We start from the raw sequence: 19,521 nt of genomic DNA on the forward strand, positions 1-19,521 counted from the left end.
TTTATCAGTTCAATACTCAAAAAAAAAAATGACACTACCAGACTCTCATTCAGGAACCACCCGAACAATATATCTTCTCACCATGCTCCACTTACAGGTGCCTTCTCATGAAATGAAATGTTACCACAATTTCTTCATGAAGAAGATTCCATTCTCATCGCCAATCTTGCAGTGTATTTGCTTCATAGGTTCTTTGCTTCAGAATTCAGAGCTACACATTTCTGGTTTATTAGTGAAGGTTTAACAATGAAGCTGAACACTAGCAGGTCATACATCACGCTCACAACAGCCCACCTCATCCTGGGGAGCCTGACCTCAATTAACTGGGGGTTTATTGCATCTTGTGAACATCACATGACTGGCTAAGCCACTGTGTACCTGATCACAGGTACAAACATTACAATAGTAACTGGCAGTGTCACTAGCTCCCAGTCACGTTGCAGTTTATTTTAACTAGCACTGTCACTCGGTGCTAGTCACATTACTGTTTGCAATAACTTGCACTGTCACTAGATGCTAGAAACAATTTAGGACACAGTAACTAGCACTGTCACTAGGTGCTAGTCACATTGCAGTTTATATTAACTAGCACTGTTACTAGCTGGCAGTCACAATTTAGGACACAGTAACTAGCACTGTCACTAGGTGCTTGTCACATTACTGTTTACAATAACTAGCACTGTCACTAGCTGCCAGCCACATTTTAGGACACAGTAACTAGCAATGTTATTAGCTGCCTCTTAGTCACTGTCACTTTTCTGACCTCCGAGTGTGTGCTTGTGTCTGATTGTTAATCTGGAATGGATCGATACGCGACAGGAAGGTGTGCTGCAGTAAGCATTGAAAATTCATCATTTTACAATCTCTTTCTATGGAGCGATGAGGATACAAACAAAATACATCAATAAAATAACTCGTATTTCATCGTTACATTCTCATCCACATCCCCCAACAGCCAATCTCAGATCTTTACCAAAATAAAGATAAAATCAGCATTTAAAGTCTCTTCCACCGTTCTTTTCATTTCAGCAATCCTTTGCTTCCACTGGTTATTGATGAACCATCCTCGGTGTTTTGCAGACTCAAAGCTGAGTGTTCCATCTTGCCGTTCCTTCATGTAGAAGATGAAATGCCACTTTGGACTATCCTCCGTGATCTTCTTCAGGGACTCAGAGGTACATTCCTGAGAGGGAAAGGTATTTTTCCCGTCAATCTGTGCAACCCATTGTCCGGGATCAACAATTATTCTCATCCATGGCCAACCTTCCTCTGTAAACATCTGCTCATCCAAAACTCTGTTGCCCCGTGTCCTAACTCACACCGAGTCCCGCTCACCCATCACCCCAGTGCTCACTGCCCCGTGTCCTAACTCGCACCAAATCCCGCTCACCCATCACCCCTGTGCTCCGTGTCCTAACTCGCACCAAGTCCCGCTCACCCATCACCCCCTGTGCTCACTGCCCTGTGTCCTAACTCGCACCAAGTCCAGCTCACCCATCACCCTCTGTGCCCACTGCCCCGTGTTCTAACTCGCACCGTGTCCCGCTCACCCATCACCCCCTGTGCTCACTGCCCCGTGTCCTAACTCGCACCGAGTCCCGCTCACCCATCACCCACTGTGCTCACTGCCCCGTGTCCTAACTCGCACCAAGTCCCGCTCACCCATCATCCTCTGTGCTCACTGCCCCGTGTCCTAACTCGCACCGTGTCCCGCTCACCCATCACCCCCTGTGCTCACTGCCCCATGTCCTAACTCGCACCAAGTCCCGCTCACCCATCACCCACTGTGCTCACTGCCCTGTGTTCTACCTCGCACCAAGTCCCGCTCATCCATCACCCCCTGTGCTCGCTGCCCATGTCCTAACTCGCACCGAGTCACGCTCATCCATCACCCCCTGTGTCCCGTGTCCTAACTCGCACCGGGTCCCGCTCACCCATCACCCCCTGTGCCTGTTGAGCCGTGTCCTAACTCGCACCAAGTCCCACTCACCCATCACCACCTGTGCTCACTGACCCGTGTCCTAACTCGCACCGATTCCCGCTTATCCATCACCCCCTGTGCTCACTGACTGTCCTAACTCGCACCGAGTCCTGCTCACCCATCACCCTCTGTGCTCGCTGACCTACATTGGCTCCCGGTCCAGCAACTCCTCGCTTTCAAAATTCTCATCCGTGTGTTCAAATCCCTCCATGGCCCTCGCCCCTCCCTACCTCTGTGAACCCCTCCAGCCCCACAACCTCCCCGAGATATCCTCCAATTCTGGTCACTTGCGCATCTCCCATTTTCATCGTTCCACCATTGTGCCTTCAGCTGCCGGGGCCCTAAACTCTGTAATTCCCTCCCTGAACCTCACTATCTCTCTACCTCTCTTTCTTCCTTTAAGATGCTCCTTAAAACCTATCTCTTTGATCATGCTTTTGGTTACCTGTCCTAATAAGAACATAAGAAATAGGAGCAGGAGTAGGCCATATGGCCACTCGAGCCTGCTCCGCCATTTAATAAGATCATGACTGATCCGATCATGGTCTCAGCTCCATTTCCCCGCCCGCTCCCCATAACCTCTTATTCCCTTATCATTTAAGAAACTGTCTATTTCTGTCTTAAATTTATTCAATGTCCCAGCCTCCACAGCTCTCTGAGGCAGTGAATTCCACAGATTTACAACCCTCAGAGAGAAGAAATTCCTCCTCATCTCAGTTTTAAATGGGTGGCCCCTTATTCTAAGATTATGCCCCCAAGTTCTAGTCTGCCCCATCAGTGGAAACATCCTCTCTGCATCCACCTTGTCAAGCACCCTCATAATCTTATACGTTTCAATAAGATCACCTCTCATTCTTCTGAATTCCAATGAGTAGAGGCCCAACCTCCTCAACCTTTCCTCATAAGTCAACCCCCTCATCTCCGGAATCAACCTAGTGAACCTTCTCTGAACTGCCTCCAAAGCAAGTTTATCATTTCATAAATATGGAAACCAAAACTGTACGCAGTATTCCAGGTGTGGCTCGGCATCAAACTGTGTTTGATAATAGTTCCAGTGAAGTGTCTTGGGTCGTTTTGCTGCATTAAAGGTTGTGCTGATGGTTAATGGCTAGTAATGGATTACAGAGAGACACAGAAGGACTGGGCAGACATGATAAACTAATGGGGGAGGATCAGTTCCAGTGGTTTAGCAACAGCATTAAATCTCTGAATTCAGGAAAAGGAACATATCCAAACTGGACACTGAGGCATGAAGAGTTCCAAGTATGAATAAAACTGAAATAATACAAGAAGATGTGATCAAGAGAGGAGCACTTCTCCCACCAAGTTCCATGTGACTCTGACTGGTTAAATACTACACCTGGATATTTATTAGTGAACCGATACACTGTAATTGTAAAACCACAGGTCTAAAGAGCAGCAGATTACTTTGTCGGAAAATTTATGTTTTAAAGTCTTACATTTAGCAACAGAGGAACAGGAGGAGGCCCATTCAGCCCCTCGAGCCTGTTACACAGGAACAGGAGGAGGCCCATTCAGCCCCTCGAGCCTGTTACACAGGAACAGGAGGAGGCCCATTCAGCCCCTCGAGCCTGTTACACAGGAACAGGAGGGCCATTCAGCCCCTCGAGCCTGTTACACAGGAACAGGAGGAGGCCCATTCAGCCCTTCGAGCCTGTTACACAGGAACAGGAGGCCCATTCAGCCCCTCGAGCCTGTTACACAGGAACAGGAGGAGGCCCATTCAGCCCCTCGAGCCTGTTACACAGGAACAGGAGGAGGCCCATTCAGCCCCCTCGAGCCTGTTACACAGGAACAGGAGGAGGCCATTTAGCCCCTCGAGCCTGTTACACAGGAACAGGAGGAGGCCCATTCAGCCCCTCGAGCCTGTTACACAGGAACAGGAGGAGGCCATTCAGCCCCTCGAGCCTGTTACACAGGAACAGGAGGGCCATTCAGCCCCTCGAGCCTGTTACACAGGAACAGGAGGAGGCCATTCAGCCCTTCGAGCCTGTTACACAGGAACAGGAGGCCCATTCAGCCCCTCGAGCCTGTTACACAGGAACAGGAGGAGGCCCATTCAGCCCCCTCGAGCCTGTTACACAGGAACAGGAGGAGGTCATTTAGCCCCTCGAGCCTGTTACATAGGAACAGGAGGAGGCCCATTCAGCCCCTCGAGCCTGTTACACAGGAACAGGAGGAGGCCATTCAGCCCCTCGAGCCTGTTACACAGGAACAGGAGGAGGCCATTCAGCTCCTCGAGCCTGTTCCATTGAATGAGACCATGGCCGATGTGTAGCCTAACTCCATCTACCCGCCTTGCTTCCATGACCCTTAATACACGTCGTAACAACAATCTATCGACCTCAGTTTTGACATTTCCAATTGACCCCCGGCCTCAGCAGTTTTTTGGGGAGAGAATACCAGATTCTCATTCCCCGCTGTGTGAAGAAATGTTCCCTGACATCACCCGAGTGGCCTGGCTCTAATTTTAAGGCTATGTCCCCTTTTGTTCCGACTCCCCCACCAGAGGGAACAGTTTGTCTCGATCTACCCCATCAATCATTTTAAAATCCTCAATTAGATCACCCCTTAATCTTCTGTCCTTGGGGGACTACAAAGCCAGTCTGTTCAACCTGTCCTCGAATTTGACCCTTTAACCTGGTATCAGTTTATGTCTGCCCATTCCTTCTGTGTCTCTCTGTAATCCATTACGAGCCATTAACCATCAGAACAACCTTTAATGCAGCAAAACGACCGAAGACACTTCACTGGAACTATTATCAAACACAGTTTGATGCTGAGCCACATCGGGAGATACTGCGTACGGTGACCCAGTGACAGCTACCCAAGGGCCTGCAGAGTGCACGGCGGCCCTCCCCTTTAACTGAAGGGGTGGGGGGCATTGTAGCACGCCAGCGAGAGACTGAACAGGAGGGGGCTCTGTTCTCTAGAAAAGGGAAGGCCGAGGGGTAACCTGATAGAGGTGTGTAACAGTATGAAGGGTTTGAGAGGGTGGACATAGAGAAGATGTTTCCAGTTATGGCGGAGTTCAAAACTGGCCGCCATAAATACAAGATCGGCACAGAGCCGGGGAAAGAACCAAAGGGAAGGTCTGAGATAGGGTGGGCGAAAGAACGTGCTTTCTCAAAGTTCTTACATCTCTAACATTTCCCAGTTCTGATGAAAGGTCACCGACCTAAAACATTAACTCTGTTTTTCTCTCTCCACAGATGCTGCCTGACCTGCTGAGTATTTCAGATTTCCAGCACCCACAGTGTTTTGGTGTTAGTGTTCCAGGGAACTCACTGATTATCCAACCCGTCCACCCACCTGCACGCCCGCCCGCCCACAGGCCCGCCCACCCGCCAGCCTACCCACCCGCCCACCAGCCAGCCCGCCAGCCTGTCCGCCTGCCCACCCGCCAGCCTGCCCGCCCATCCGCCTGCCCACCTGCCTGCCCGCCCATCCACCTGCCCGCCAGCCCACCAGCCTGCCCGCCCATCCGCCTGCCCACCTGCCCGCCAGCCCACCAGCCTGCCCGCCAGCCCACCAGCCTGCCCGCCCGCCCACCAGCCTGCCCGCCCGCCCACCAGCCTGCCCGCCCGCCCACCAGCCTGCCCGCCAGCCCGCCAGCCTGCCCGCCAGCCTGCCCGCCCGCCCACCAGCCTGCCCGCCAGCCCACCAGCCTGCCCGCCCGCCCACCAGCCTGCCCGCCCGCCCACCAGCCCGCCCGCCAGCCCACCAGCCTGCCCGCCCACCCACCAGCCTGCCCGCCCGCCCACCAGCCTGCCCGCCCGCCCACCAGCCTGCCCGCCCGCCCACCAGCCTGCCCGCCAGCCCACCAGCCTGCCCGTCCGCCCACCAGCCTGCCCGCCAGCCCACCAGCCTGCCCGCCAGCCTGCCGGCCCACCCGCCCAAACACTAGAAGCTGGAGATGTAGACCTATCACTACATACCCTGGGAATTGGCATCCTCCCACTCCGCTCCACGTAATTCTGATAGTATTCCCAGTGGTTGAGAAATGACAGATAGCCCCCGTGCTGTGTACTGAGGGGGGGTCACTACAGATAGCCCCCGTGCTGTGTACTGAGGGGGGGTCACTACAGATAGCCCCCCGTGCTGTGTACTGAGGGGGGGTCAATACAGATAGCCCCCGTGCTGTGTGCTGGGGGGGGGTTCACTACAGATAGCCCCCGTGCTGTGTGCTGGTGGGGGGTTCACTACAGATAGCCTCCCATGCTGGGGGGGGTCACTACAGATAGCCCCCCGTGCTGTGTGCTGGTGGGGGGCACTACAGATAGCCCCCCGTGCTGTGTGCTGAGGGGGGTTCACTACAGATAGCCCCCCCGTGCTGTGTGCTGGGGGGGGGGTTCACTACAGATAGCCCCCCGTGCTGTGTGCTGGGGGGGGGTTCACTACAGATAGCCCCCCGTGCTGTGTGCTGAGGGGGGTTCACTACAGATAGCCCCCCGTGCTGTGTGCTGAGGGGGGGGGTTCACTACAGATAGCCCCCCGTGCTGTGTGCTGAGGGGGGTTCACTACAGATAGCCCCCCGTGCTGTGTGCTGGGGGGGGGTTCACTACAGATAGCCCCCGTGCTGTGTGCTGGGGGGGGGGTTCACTACAGATAGCCTCCGTGCTGTGTGCTGGGGGGGGGGTTCACTACAGATAGCCCCCCGTGCTGTGTGCTGGTGGGGGGCACTACAGATAGCCCCCCGTGCTGTGTGCTGAGGGGGGGTCACTACAGATAGCCTCCGTGCTGTGTGCTGAGGGGGGGTTCACTACAGATAGCCCCCCCGTGCTGTGTGCTGGGGGGGCACTACAGATAGCCCCCGATCTGTGTGCTGGGGGGGGCGGGCACTACAGATAGCCCCTTGTGCTGGGGGGGGGGGGGGGAGTGAGTCACTACAGATAGCTCCCCATGCTGTGTGCTGGGGGGTTTAAACTCCAGTATATGGGGGGGGTGGTGGGGCGGAAGGGAGGGGTGAAGGGGGGAGGAGAGAGGCAGGTAGAGAGGAGGGGAGGGAGGGAGGTGTCAGGGAGGGAGGGGGTAGGGGGGAGTGAGGGAGCATGGAAGGAGGGAGAGGGAGGGGAAGGGGGAGGGAGTGGAGGGAGGGAGGAAGGGGGGAGAGGAGAGGGAGTGATGGACGGGGGAGGGGTGAGGGAGTGGGATGGTAGAGGGAGGGAGGGAGAGGGGGAGGACATGTCGGGTCCGGACGCTCCGACTATCATGGTGTGGGGCAGGCTTGACGGACCAGCCGTTCGTTTCCTGTCCGTCACTTTCATAGGTTGTCTGTTTGGCGACCCTGAAATGTGCTATGAGCCTCTCCACATGTCACACACCCTGCTGGGCAGGGCCCTCACAAGCCGAAATGGTCAACAGGTTGGCCACGTACCTCAATCCTGAGCAGTACCTCGCTCCCTTTGCTGTGACACGCCAGGAAATAGTTGGCTTTTGAAAACTTGAGAACAACTGGCATCCCACAATATGGTTTTACAATCTTGTTGGATTTATAATAAAAGATTGTCATCTGAGCTGTGAAGGAAGTAGAAGTAGTCACAACCGAAGCAGTTCACCTTTCACCTTTCAGCTCCTGGTTTTAGCATGGAGTGATCCTGTGCCTGTATAGGCTCTGTCTTCCATCTTCAACATATGACAGGGCATTACACATTCAGACCTGGTCTTAGCTTTAGAATAGTCAGCACACTTACTGAGCAAAAGATAAACAAGCAATTAAATAACAGTAATGTAAATAAACAGTCAGCCTTGGCTCAGTGGGCAGCACTCTCGCCTCTTGAGTCAGGAGGTTGTGGGTTTAAGTCCACTCCAGGAACTTGAACACATAAATCTAGGCTGACACTCCCAGTGCAGTGCTGAGGGAGCGCCGCACTGTCAGAGGTGCCGTCTTTTGGATGAGACATTAAACCGAGGCCCCGTCTGCTCTCTCGGGTGGATGTAAAAAATTGCATGACACTATTTCGAAGAAGAGCAGGGGAGTTATCCCCAGTGTCCTGGGGCCAATATTTATCTCTCAATCAACATCACTAAAGCAGATTATCTGGTCATTATCACATTGCTGTGTGTGGGAGCTTGCTGTGTGCAAATTGGCTGCCGCGTTTCCCACATTGACGACACTCCAAAAGTACTTCAATGGCTGCAAAGCGCTTTGAGACGTCGGTATATAAATGCAAGTATTTCTTTCTTTTCATAACACACTGCAAGAGCCCAAGAGGTGCAAACATCAGTGTATCTGGTGCACAACTGGTTTGGCCATCCATCACCTGATCTACACTGACCACCACTCCTGGAACATCCTGGACAACAAATATAAGCTCTGGCTTTGCTCCATTCCCAACTGTCTCCTTAAACCCTCTCCCCTGCCCCCAGCAACCTACCCTCCAACAAAAAGTGCATGAAGCTCATAGACTTCTTTGTCAACAATGTTGGGACCATGCAATTCAACTGCCCCTGCCTTCTATCCCCTTATCCACCAAACCAAGCCTCCACTCAGAACCCCCAATCCTAGTCCCCAATCCACGTCTCTCTCTAATTTATCTAACAGCTCCTCGCATGCCTTCTCGTGGAGTGGCAGTATTGATTAAGGATAAGGTCCTACGAGACGAATTTAGGGAGCTAGGAGCTAAATTAAAAGTAAGACCTCAAAAGTAGTAATCTCAGGATTGCTACCAGTGCCACATGCAAGTCAGAGTAGGAATCGCAGGATAGCCCAGATGAATACGTGGCTTGTGGAGTGGTGCAGAGGGGAGGGATTCAAATTCCTGGGACATTGGAACCGGTTCTGGGGGAGGTGGGACCAGTATAAACCAGACGGTCTGCACCGGGGCAGGACCGGAACCAATGTCTGAGGGGGAGTGTTTGCTAGTGCTGTTGGGGAGGAGTTAAACTAATATGGCAGGGGGATGGAAACCTATGCAGGGAGACAGAGGGAAGTAGAATGGGGGCAGATGTAAAAGATAGAAAGGAGAATAGTAAAAGTGAAGGGCAGAGAAACCCAAGGCAAAAAACAAAAAGGGCCACATTACAGCAAAATTCTAAAGGGGCTAAGTGTGTTAGAAAGACAAGCCTGAAGGCTTTGTGCCTCAATGTGAGGAGTATTCGGAATAAGGTGGACGAATTAACTGCGCAGATAGCAGTTAACGGTTATGATGTCATGGCTCCAGGGTGACCAAGGCTGGGAACTCAACATCCAGGGGTATTCAACATTTCGGAAGGATAGACAGAAAGGAAAAGGAGGCAGGGTGGCATTGCTGGTTAAAGAGGAAATGAATGCAATAGTAAGGAAGGACATTAGCTTGGATGATATGGAATCGGTATGGGTGGAGCTACGGAATACCAAAGGGCAGAAAACGATAGTGGGAGTTGGGTACAGACCACCAAACAGTAGTAGTGAGGTTGGGGACAACATCAAACAAGAAATAAGGGATGCTTCCAATAAGGGTACAGCAATTATCATGGGTGACTTTAATCTACATATTGGGCTAACCAAACTGGTAGCAATGCGGTGGAGGATGATTTTCTAGACCAATACGTCGAGGAACCAACTAGAGCTGGCCATCCTAGACTGGGTGATGTGTAATGAGAAAGGACTAATTAACAATCTTGTTGTGCGAGGTCCCTGGAGAAGAGTGACCATAATATGATAGAATTCTTTATTAAGATGGAGAGTGACACAGTTAATTCAGAAACTAGGGTCCTGAACTGAAGGAAAGGTAACTTTGATGGTATGAGGTGTGAATTGGCTAGAATAGACTGGCAAATGATACTTCAAGGGTTGACGGTGGATAAGCCGTTGCAAACATTTAAAGATCACATGGATGAACTTCAGCAATTGTACATCCCTGTCTGGTGTAAAAATAAAACGGGGAAGGTGGCTCAACCGTGGCTAACAAGGGAAATTAAGAATAGTGTTAAATCGAAGGAAGAGGCATATAAATTGGCCAGAAAAAGCAGCAAACCTGAGGACTGGGAGAAATTTAGAATTCAGCAGAGGAGGACAAAGGGTTTAATTAAGAGGGGGAAAATAGAGTACGAGAGGAAGCTTGCAGGAACATAAAAACTGACTGCAAAAGCTTTTATAGATATGTGAAGAAAAAAAGATTAGTGAAGACAAACGTAGGTCCCTTGCAGTCAGGTGAATTTATAATGGGGAACAAAGAAATGGCAGACCAATTAAACATATACTTTGGTTCTGTCTTCATGAAGGAAGACACAAATAACCTTCTGGAAGTACTAGGGGATCGAGGGTCTAGTGAGAAGCAGGAACTGAAGGATATCCTTATTAGGCAGGAAATTTGTTGGGAAATTGATGGGATTGAAGGCCAATAAATCCCCGGGGCCTGATAGTCTGCATCTCAAAGTACTTAAGGAAGTGGCCCTAGAATTAGTGGATGCATTGGTGATCATTTTCCAACAGTCAATCGAATCTGGATCAGTTCCTATGGACTGGAGGGTAGCTAATGTCACACCATTTTTTAAAAAACCAGGGAGAGAGAAAACGGGTACTTATAGACCAGTTAGCCTGACATCAGTAGTGGGGAAAATGTTGGAATCAATTATTAAGGATGAAATAGCAGCGCATTTGGAAAGCAGTGACAGGATCGGTCCAAGTCAGCATGGATTTATGAAAGGACAATCATGCTTGACAAATCTTCTGGAATTTTTTGAGGATGTAACTTGTAGAGTGGACAAGGGAGAACCAGTGGATGTGGTGTATTTGGACTTTCAAAAGGCTTTTGACAAGGTCCCACACAAGAGATTGGTGTGCAAAATCAAAGTGCATGGTATTGGGGGTAATATACTGACGTGGATAGAGAACTGGTTGGCAGACAGGAAGCAGAGAGACGGGTTAAGCAGGTCCTTTTCAGAATGAACACTGGCCACAACATCAACTGGAAAAGAGCTAATTTCAGTGATTTAAGCAGGGACCGAGCGAAGATAGATTAGAAAAGGCAATTGTGGGGTAAAGCAGTAATGGAGCAATGAGGGGAATTCAGGCAAGGTACAAACTAGGCAGATTCATTTGAAGGGAAAAGGGAGAACATCCAAAGATAAAGGAAATAAAAGTTAAATAAAACAGAAAAAGGAGGCTTATGAAAATTGTCAGGTGCAAGATCTCCTCCTGTAACACCCTCCACTTGCCCTGTTTCATTTCCCAGAACCAGATCCAACACTGCTTCCGTCCTTCTTGGACCAGAGACATATTGATGGAGAAAGTTCTCCTATACACTATTGGAAATTCCTCTCCTTCCCTACCCTTAGCTCTTTGCTTTCCCAGTCTATATTGGGGCAATTAAGGTCTCCTAATAATACTACACTATTTGCTCATCTATCTACTGCTCACTGTTTGGAGCTCTATATCAAACTCCCACTAACGTAACAGCTGCCACTCTGTTCCTCAATTCAAGCCAAATCGTTTCAGTCCTAGAAACATCGAAGATATCCTATCTATTTAGAATGGTAACATTAACATAGAAACATAGAAAATAGGTGCAGGAGTAGGCCATTTGGCCCTTCGAGCCTGCACCACCATTCAATAAGATCATGGCTGATCATTCCCTCAGTGCCCCTTTCCTGCTTTCTCTCCATACCCCTTGATCCCCTTGGCCATAAGGGCCACATCTAACTCCCTCTTGAATATTTCCAATGATCTGGCCTCAACAACTCTCTGCAGCAGGGAATTCCACAGGTTAACAACACTCTGAGTGAAGAAGCTTCTCCTCATCTCAGTCCTAAATGGCCTACCCCTTATCCTAAGACTGTGTCCCCTGGTTCTGGACTTCCCCAACATCAGGAACATTCTTCCCGCATCTAACCTATCCAGTCCCGTCAGAATCTTATGTGTTTCTATGAGATCCCCTCTCATCCTTCTAAACTCCAGTGTATAAAGACCCAGTTCATCCAGTCTCTCCTCATATGTCAGTCCAGCCATCCAGGGATCAGTCTGGTGAACCTTCGCTGCACTCAATAGCAAGAACGTCCTTCCTCAGATTAGGAGACCAAAACTGAACACAATATTCAAGGTGTGGCCTCACAAAGCCCTGTACAACTGCAATAAGACCTCCCTGCTCCTATACTCAAATCCTCTAGCTATGAAGGCCAACATACCATTTGCTTTCTTCACCACCTGCTGTACCTGCATGCCAGCTTTCAATGACTGATGAACCATGACACCCATGTCTCGTTGCACCTCCCCTTTTCCTAATCTGCTGCCATTTAGATAATATTCTGCCTTTGTGTTTTTGCCCCCAAAGTGGATAACCTCACATTTATCCACATTATACTGCATCTGCCATGCATTTGCCCACTCTCCTAACCTGTCCAAGTCACCCTGCAGCCTCTTAGCATCCTCCTCACAGCTCACACCCCCAACCAGTTTAGTGTCATCTGCAAACTTGGAGATATTACACTCAATTCCTTCATTTAAATCATTGATGTATATTGTAAATAGCTGGGGTCCCAGCACTGATCCCTGCGGCACTCCATTAGTTACATTTATAGAGAGCCTTTAACATATTAAAATGTCCCAAGTCACTTCACAGGAGTGTTATGAAACAACATTTGACATCAAGCCACATAAGAAGATATTAGGGCAGATCTTGGTCAAAGAGGTAGGGTTTAAGGAGCGTCTTAAAGGTGGAAAGAGAGGTAGAGAGGCGGAGAGGTTTAGGGAGGGAGTTCCAGAGCTTGGGGCCCAGGCAACAGAAGGCACGGCCACCGATGGTGAAGCGATTATAATCAGGGATATAAGTGTAAGAGGTTAGCTTGGGAAAGGTTCAGCCTATTAAGGACCCAAAGGGAAATCTTCATGTAGAGGTAGAGGACATGGCTCAAGTATTAAATCAGTACTTTGCATCCGTCTTCACAAAGGAAGCAGATGTTGTGAAGGTTCCACGAAAAGTGGAGCGAGAAGATATGGACAGGGTAGTAATAGATTGATGCGCAGCATCAACGAGAGTTCATGGAGCGACGTGATCGGGGCCCAGGAGAGGCGAGAGTTTGGGGCCCAGAAGAGGCGATGGCCCGGGGGCAGCACGGGCCAGCCCACACTGCGATATGTGTGCGCACACTAGGTACGTGCAGCAGAGCTGGTCTCCAGTCGTCTTGGGTAATCCTTGCCACTGGACCAAGACCTAGCTCTGTCAAACCCGTGTGGTGGCTGGTGTGCAACAGCCACCCCACGTTAAAAAGTCCACGTATAGGAATCTTCCACCCTTCAACATGCAAGTCCGTACCTGGAATATTAGGTCCTTCATTGAAACACCTGTGAACTCATCCCTTTTTGATGTGGAAGCAAGTCATCCTCGATTCGAGGGACCATATATGATGACGATAAGATTGAGGAGGCTTACTAAAAAGATTAGCCTCACTGAAAGTTGGTAAGTCTCCTGGTCCAGATGGAATGCACCCTGGGTTGCTGAGAAAAGCAAAGGTAGAAATAGCAGAGGCATTGGTCACAACCTTTCAATCCTCATTGGATCCAGGAGTAGTGCCGGAGGACTGGAGGGTTGCTAATGTTATGCCACTACTCAAGAAAAGGGAGAGAGATAAACCAGGAAACTACAGACCAGTCAGCCTAACCATGGGGATATTATTGGAAACAATTATCAGAGATAAAATAAACTGTCATTTGGAAAGGAATGGGTTAATCAAGGAGAACCAGCACTGTTATGTGAAAGGCAAATCATGTCTGACTGATTGACTGAATTACTTGATGCGGTAACAGAGGTTAACCAAGGTAGTGCCGTAGATGTTGTATATATGGACTTTCAGAAGGCATTCGACAAAGTGCCACACAGGAGGGTTGTTAGGAAGCTGGTAGCCCCTAGAATTAATGGGAAGTGTTTGTATGGATACAACATTGTCTCAGTGACAGGAAGCAGAGGGTAGTGGTGGATGGATGTTTATCAGACTGAGGTGGTTTCCCGTGATATTCCCCAAGGATCAGTTTTTATAAATGACCTAGACCCAGGTGTAGGGAGCAGCATCATAAAGTTTGCAGATGATACAAAACTTGGCAAAGTAGTAGATAGTGCTGAGGATAGTTATAGGCTTCAGGATGGGGAAATGGACAGAGGCACGGCAGATACAGTTCAATGCAGAGAAGTGTGAAGTGATGCACTTTGGGAGCAGTAATGTGGAAAGACAGTGTACAATAAATGGCACGGTTTTGGAAAGTGTCGATGAGCCAAGACCTCGGTGTCCTTATACACAAATCCTTAAAGGTGGCAGGGAAAGCTGATCAGGTGGTTAAAAAGCCAATGTGTTACTGGGGTTTATGAATAGAGGGATAGAATATAAAAGCAAAGAGATTATGCTGGAACTTTATACATCACTGGTTAGGCCTCAGCTGGAGTACTGTGGCCAATTCTGGGCACCACACCGGGAAAGGTGTAAAGGCCTTAGAAAGGGCACAGAGGAGGTTTACCGGGATGTTACCGGGGAGGGGGAACTTCAATTATGAGGAGAGGTTGGAAAAGTTCGGGCTGTTCTCCTGGGAACAGAGGGTGAAGAGGTGCCCTAATCCAGGTTCTGAAGCTGATGAGAGGTGGTGATTGAGTAAATCAGGAAACTGTTCCCTCTGGGGACTGGCTCAGTAACCAGAGGTCACACATTCAAAATCATTGGTAAAGGATCTTTGGGGAGAGGAGGAGAAATGTTCCCACTGTGAGTTGTGGGGGTCTGGGACGCTCCACCTGAAAAGCTGGTTCACCAATAATTGTAAAAGGGAGATGGACGGGTTCTGGGGGATGGGGAACTTACAGGGTTACAGACAGAGAGTGGGGATGTGGGACTGAGCACGACTGCTTTTCAAAGAGCCGGCACAGCACGATGGGCCAAATGGCCTCCTTCTGTGCTGTAAGATTCTGTGTGATTCTATGTCTTCTTGAAGCTCATCTCATCCATTAGACTCACCTCCTGCTCACTTGACGCCAGTCGCACGGAACCACCTGACTTCCCTGGCCCCTCTGCATAGCTGGCATTGTAAATGGTTCTCTCTTCTCAGGCACCATCCCCTCCCTATTAAAACTGCCATAATCCCCCTCCTCAAAAGACCCAGCCATTACCTTGCTAACTACTGCTATCTTCCAAGGCCCTTTCCTCGCTAAAATTCTTGAACGTGTTGCTTCTCAGATAAGTGCCTATCTCTCCCACAACGCCATGTTGAATCCCACTCAGGGTGTGGTTCCTCCCACAGCACCAAAGCGGCCCTAACCAAAGTTACACAGGACATTCACTCTGACTGTGACCATGATACTACAGCCTCCTCATCCACTCTGCAGCCTTTAACATGACCGACCACACCATCCTCCTCCAAACCCTCACCTTCAGTGCCCAGCTCGCTTACATGTGCAGTCATGTCTACCAATGGTTTCTATTACTACCCCTGCACTCTCTCCGGGTCTCCCAAGGATCCATTCCTGGCCCCTCCTCTTCCTCATCGACATGCTGTCCCTTGCTGGCATCAGCAGCAGAGATGGTGTCTATTCCCACATGTACACGGGTAGACCCCCAGGTCTACCTCTTCACCACTTCTCCCAACCCTTCCACTGTCTCTGTCCTACGACACTCATTGTCCAACATCCAGTCTTCGATGAGCCATGAACTCCATCGGCTAAACATTGGGATGACCCAGGCCAGTGTCTTTGGTTGCTACCACGAACTGCCTCAGGCCGAACAAGATCACAACCTCAGTGTCCAATATCCTCTTCATCACAAAGTCCACCTACTTTCACCCCTCTAATATCGCCCATTACCCCACCTGCCGCAGCTCATCTCAGGGGAAACACACATCCAGGGCCTTTGTCAACTCCAGACTTGTGTATTCTTTTAGTCGGCCTTCCACCATCCAACCTCCTTAAACATCAGCTTTTGGAAAGCTCTGCTGCCTGTACCTGACCCCTCATTAAATGCTGATAATCCATCGGCCCTGTCCTCACTGCCTTATGTTGGTTTCTGCTCCACTCACCCCCCAACACCTGAAATGAAGATTCTCATCCTTGTGTTTACACCTGTCGCTGACCTTGCTGTCCCTATCTCTGTAGCCTCCTCCTGCCCGACAATCTCCCCACCCCCCAACTCTTGCTCTCTCTGGCTTTGGCCTCTTGTGCACCCACTCCCTTTGTCCCACCATTTACAGCCGTGCCTTTCGTCGTCAAGACCCCTACTCTCCAGCATTTGTTTGCTTCACCCCTCTGCCCTTCCACGTTCATCCTCCTTTAAAAACATACTTAAAATCCAACTCTCTGACCAAGCTGGTGGTCACCCTCCTAATACCTCCTTCTTTGGCTCCACATTCATTTTGTCCTTGCACCTTTTGTGAAGTGTTTCGGGACATTTTTCTATGTTAAATATAAATCCTTCCATTTAGCTCCTTGAAATGAAAATAATAAAAGGTTATTATTTTAGATTTAAATGTGAAGCTTTTATTTTGTAAATAACCTCTCCACACAGCGTGTCTTTCTTTTCTGCTTCCTGATTAGATTAGACTTGACTATTCCAACACACGCCTGGCTGGCCTCCCACATTCTACCCTACTGGAGGTGATCCAAAACTCGGCTGCCCCATGTCCTAACTCGCACCGAGTCCCGCTCACCCATCACCCCCTGTGCTTGTTGCCCCGTGTCCTAACTTGCACCAAGTCCCGCTCACCCATCACCCCCTGTGCTCGCTGCCCCGTGTCCTAACTCGCACCGAGTCCCGCTCACCCATCACTCTCTGTGCCCCGTGTCCTAACTCGCACCAAGTCCCACTCACCCATCACCCCCTGTGCCCTGTGTCCTAACTCGCACCAAGTCCCGCCCACCCATCACCCCCTGTGCTCGCTGCCCCGTGTCCTAACTCGCACCAAGTCCCGCCCACCCATCACCCCCTGTGCTCGCTGCCCCGTGTCCTAACTCGCACCGAGTCCCGCTCACCCGTCACCCCCTGTGCTCGCTGCCCCGTGTCCTAACTCGCACCGAGTCCCGCTCACCCATCACCCCCTGTGCCCTGTGTCCTAACTGACACCGAGTCCCGCTCACCCATCACCCCCTGTGCTCGTTGCCCCGTGTCCTAACTGACACCGAGTCCTGTTCACCCATCACCCCCTGTGCTCGTTGCCCCGTGTCCTAACTGACACCGAGTCCCGCTCACCCATCACCCCCTGTGCTCGCTGCCCCGTGTCCTAACTCGCACCGAGTCCCGCTCACCCATCACTCCCTGTGCTCACTGCCCCGTGTCCTAACTCGCACCGAGTCCTGTTCACCCATCACCCCCTGTACTCACTGACCTACATTGGTTCCCGGTTAAGCAACACCCCGATTTCAAAATTCTCACCCTTGTTTTTAAATCCCTCCATGGCCTCGCCCCTCCCGATCTCTGTAATCTCCTCCAGCCCCACAACCCCCGAGATGTCTGCAATCTTCTAATTTTGCCCTCCTGAGCATCCCTGATTATAATCACTTTGCCATCGGTGGCCGTGCCTTCTGTTGCCTGGGCCCCAAGCTCTGGAACTCCCTCCCTACCTCACTTTCCTCCTTCAAGACGCTCCTGAAAATCTACCTCTGACCAAGCTTTTGGTCATCTGCGTTAATTTCTACGTATGCAGTTCGGTGTAAAGTCTTTGAATCTCATAACCCTCCTGTGAAGTGCCTTGGGACGTTTCACTACGTTAAAGGCGCTATATAAATGCAAGTTGTTGTTGTATGTCTTCCCACTTTGGGAGCTTTGCTAGTCTGAACTACATCTCTCAGAAGTTCCCAAATAACTCCGTTTTGAACAGCTATAATTCCTTATATATTCCTGACATTCCTGGATTTGAAGAACTGTCAAACAAGTTTGATAATTGGCTGTCAAACGTAACACTGAGGGAATCGCGCAGTCTGTGTCTGTTTCAAGCATCTTAGCTCCTCCCTCAAGCTTTGCACACAACCAATGGTATGTGCAATAGTGAAGCTTGGGATCAAATTCTGACTGTGCTCATTTGTTAACTTGAATGAAAGGAACCTCTATCAAACCAAAATAAGACAAAATTAACTTAGGTTTTGATAAATTTACTTATCTGTTTATTTTAAGTGCCTAACAGACAGAGGGGCCGAACCTGGTGAAGGTCAAATCCCACCCAAATCCCAAATCCCATCCAAATCCCAAATCCCACCCAGTCCTGCCCAAATCTCACCCAAATCTCAAATCCCATCAAAATCCCACTCAAGTCCCGCCCAAATCCCACCCAGATCCCAAATCTCACCCAAATCCCAAATCCTGTCCATGTCCCAAGTGCTGCCCACGTGCTGCCGATGGGCGCCGAGAGACCGGGCGGCAGTTTGGGCGGGAAATAGATGAAAAATAAATTAAAAGTTGGGCCGGTGGCAAATGAGAGACGTACACCATCAAACTGGGCCGGCCGCAGCGGGCCGGAGCTCCCAATCTCGGCGGCAAAGGCTCTTGCCGCCCAAGTGCCGCTGAGGAGGGAGTCGGGCCCACAGAGGATCGAAGACCTGAAAATAAAAATGAATGGAAAAGAAAAATTACCCGAAGAACCTCAGGAGACCCCATTAAGGTAAGTCACTGTGAAAAAAAATGTATTAAAAAGTTCACTAACCTTTTATTTCAGTTTTTTAAACTTACCTTGGGGGTTTAGACCAAACTCCTTGCAGCGGTCCTTCCCCGTTCTGCCGCCGACTCCCGCCCGCAACAAGCTGGCACCTCGGCAGGCGGGAGCTCAGTTGTGCTATTCGGCCGTCCGCTGATGGCAGCGGGCAGTTCCCGGCGGCTGTCCGCTCCAGCCCGTTCCAGCCCAAGTGCCAACTGGCACAGGGCGGAACCCGAGGAGGAAGGCCGGCGGATCTCAGCGGCAGTGGGCAGTAAGGCCATCAATTTCGGCCCCAGAGGATTTTCATATAACTGTCTTAACATTACTGATACAGCACAGTGCCATTTCAAATCATGTAAGATATTCATCCTGCAATCCATTCTCTATTGTGCACACGTGTGTAAATCTGAGCATACACTGGCATGAGTGCAGTACTCTCCTCTGCCTGTTCTCATACTGTGCACCGGCAGTGCCCTGTGTTACTGGTGACTTCCTCAGAGTTTATTCAAGATAACAAACTTCATATTTCCCTCTGCCTTTTCAATTTTGACACAGATTGGGAGTTGCTGCCTTCTGACATCATTCTCCTAAAACTGCAAAACTTCATGGAAATGTGAACGTCTGTGATTTGAGAGCATGCGGCGAGCACTGACTGTACACAGCCTCTCTGGGCACGGTGTACACAGCCTCTCCGGGCACTGTGTACACAGTCTCTCGGGGCACTGTGTACGCAGCCTCTCGGGGCACTGTGTACGCAGCCTCTCGGGGCACTGTGTACGCAGCCTCTCGGGGCACTGTGTACGCAGCCTCTCGGGGCACTGTGTACGCAGCCTCTCGGGGCACTGTGTACGCAGTCTCTCGGGGCACTGTGTACGCAGTCTCTTGGGGCACTGTGTACGCAGCCTCTCGGGGCACTGTGTACGCAGTCTCTCGGGGCACTGTACAC

General features: G+C 50.4%; 1 long non-coding RNA gene across 1 annotated transcript; it reads right to left on the reverse strand.

The window, feature by feature from the left end:
- Window positions 1-204: 204 nt before the first annotated feature.
- On the reverse strand, window positions 205-19,016 carry LOC139245817 (uncharacterized). The gene is made up of 3 exons (XR_011590111.1): window positions 18,611-19,016; window positions 7,380-7,519; window positions 205-1,183 (listed from the first exon to the last, which is right to left on the reverse strand). It is a non-coding gene; the product is annotated as an uncharacterized lncRNA (long non-coding RNA).
- Between the last annotated feature and the right edge of the window lie 505 nt (window positions 19,017-19,521).

Source organism: Pristiophorus japonicus, unplaced genomic scaffold, assembly GCF_044704955.1.
Source record: "Pristiophorus japonicus isolate sPriJap1 unplaced genomic scaffold, sPriJap1.hap1 HAP1_SCAFFOLD_239, whole genome shotgun sequence".
Lineage (NCBI taxonomy): Eukaryota > Metazoa > Chordata > Chondrichthyes > Pristiophoridae > Pristiophorus > Pristiophorus japonicus.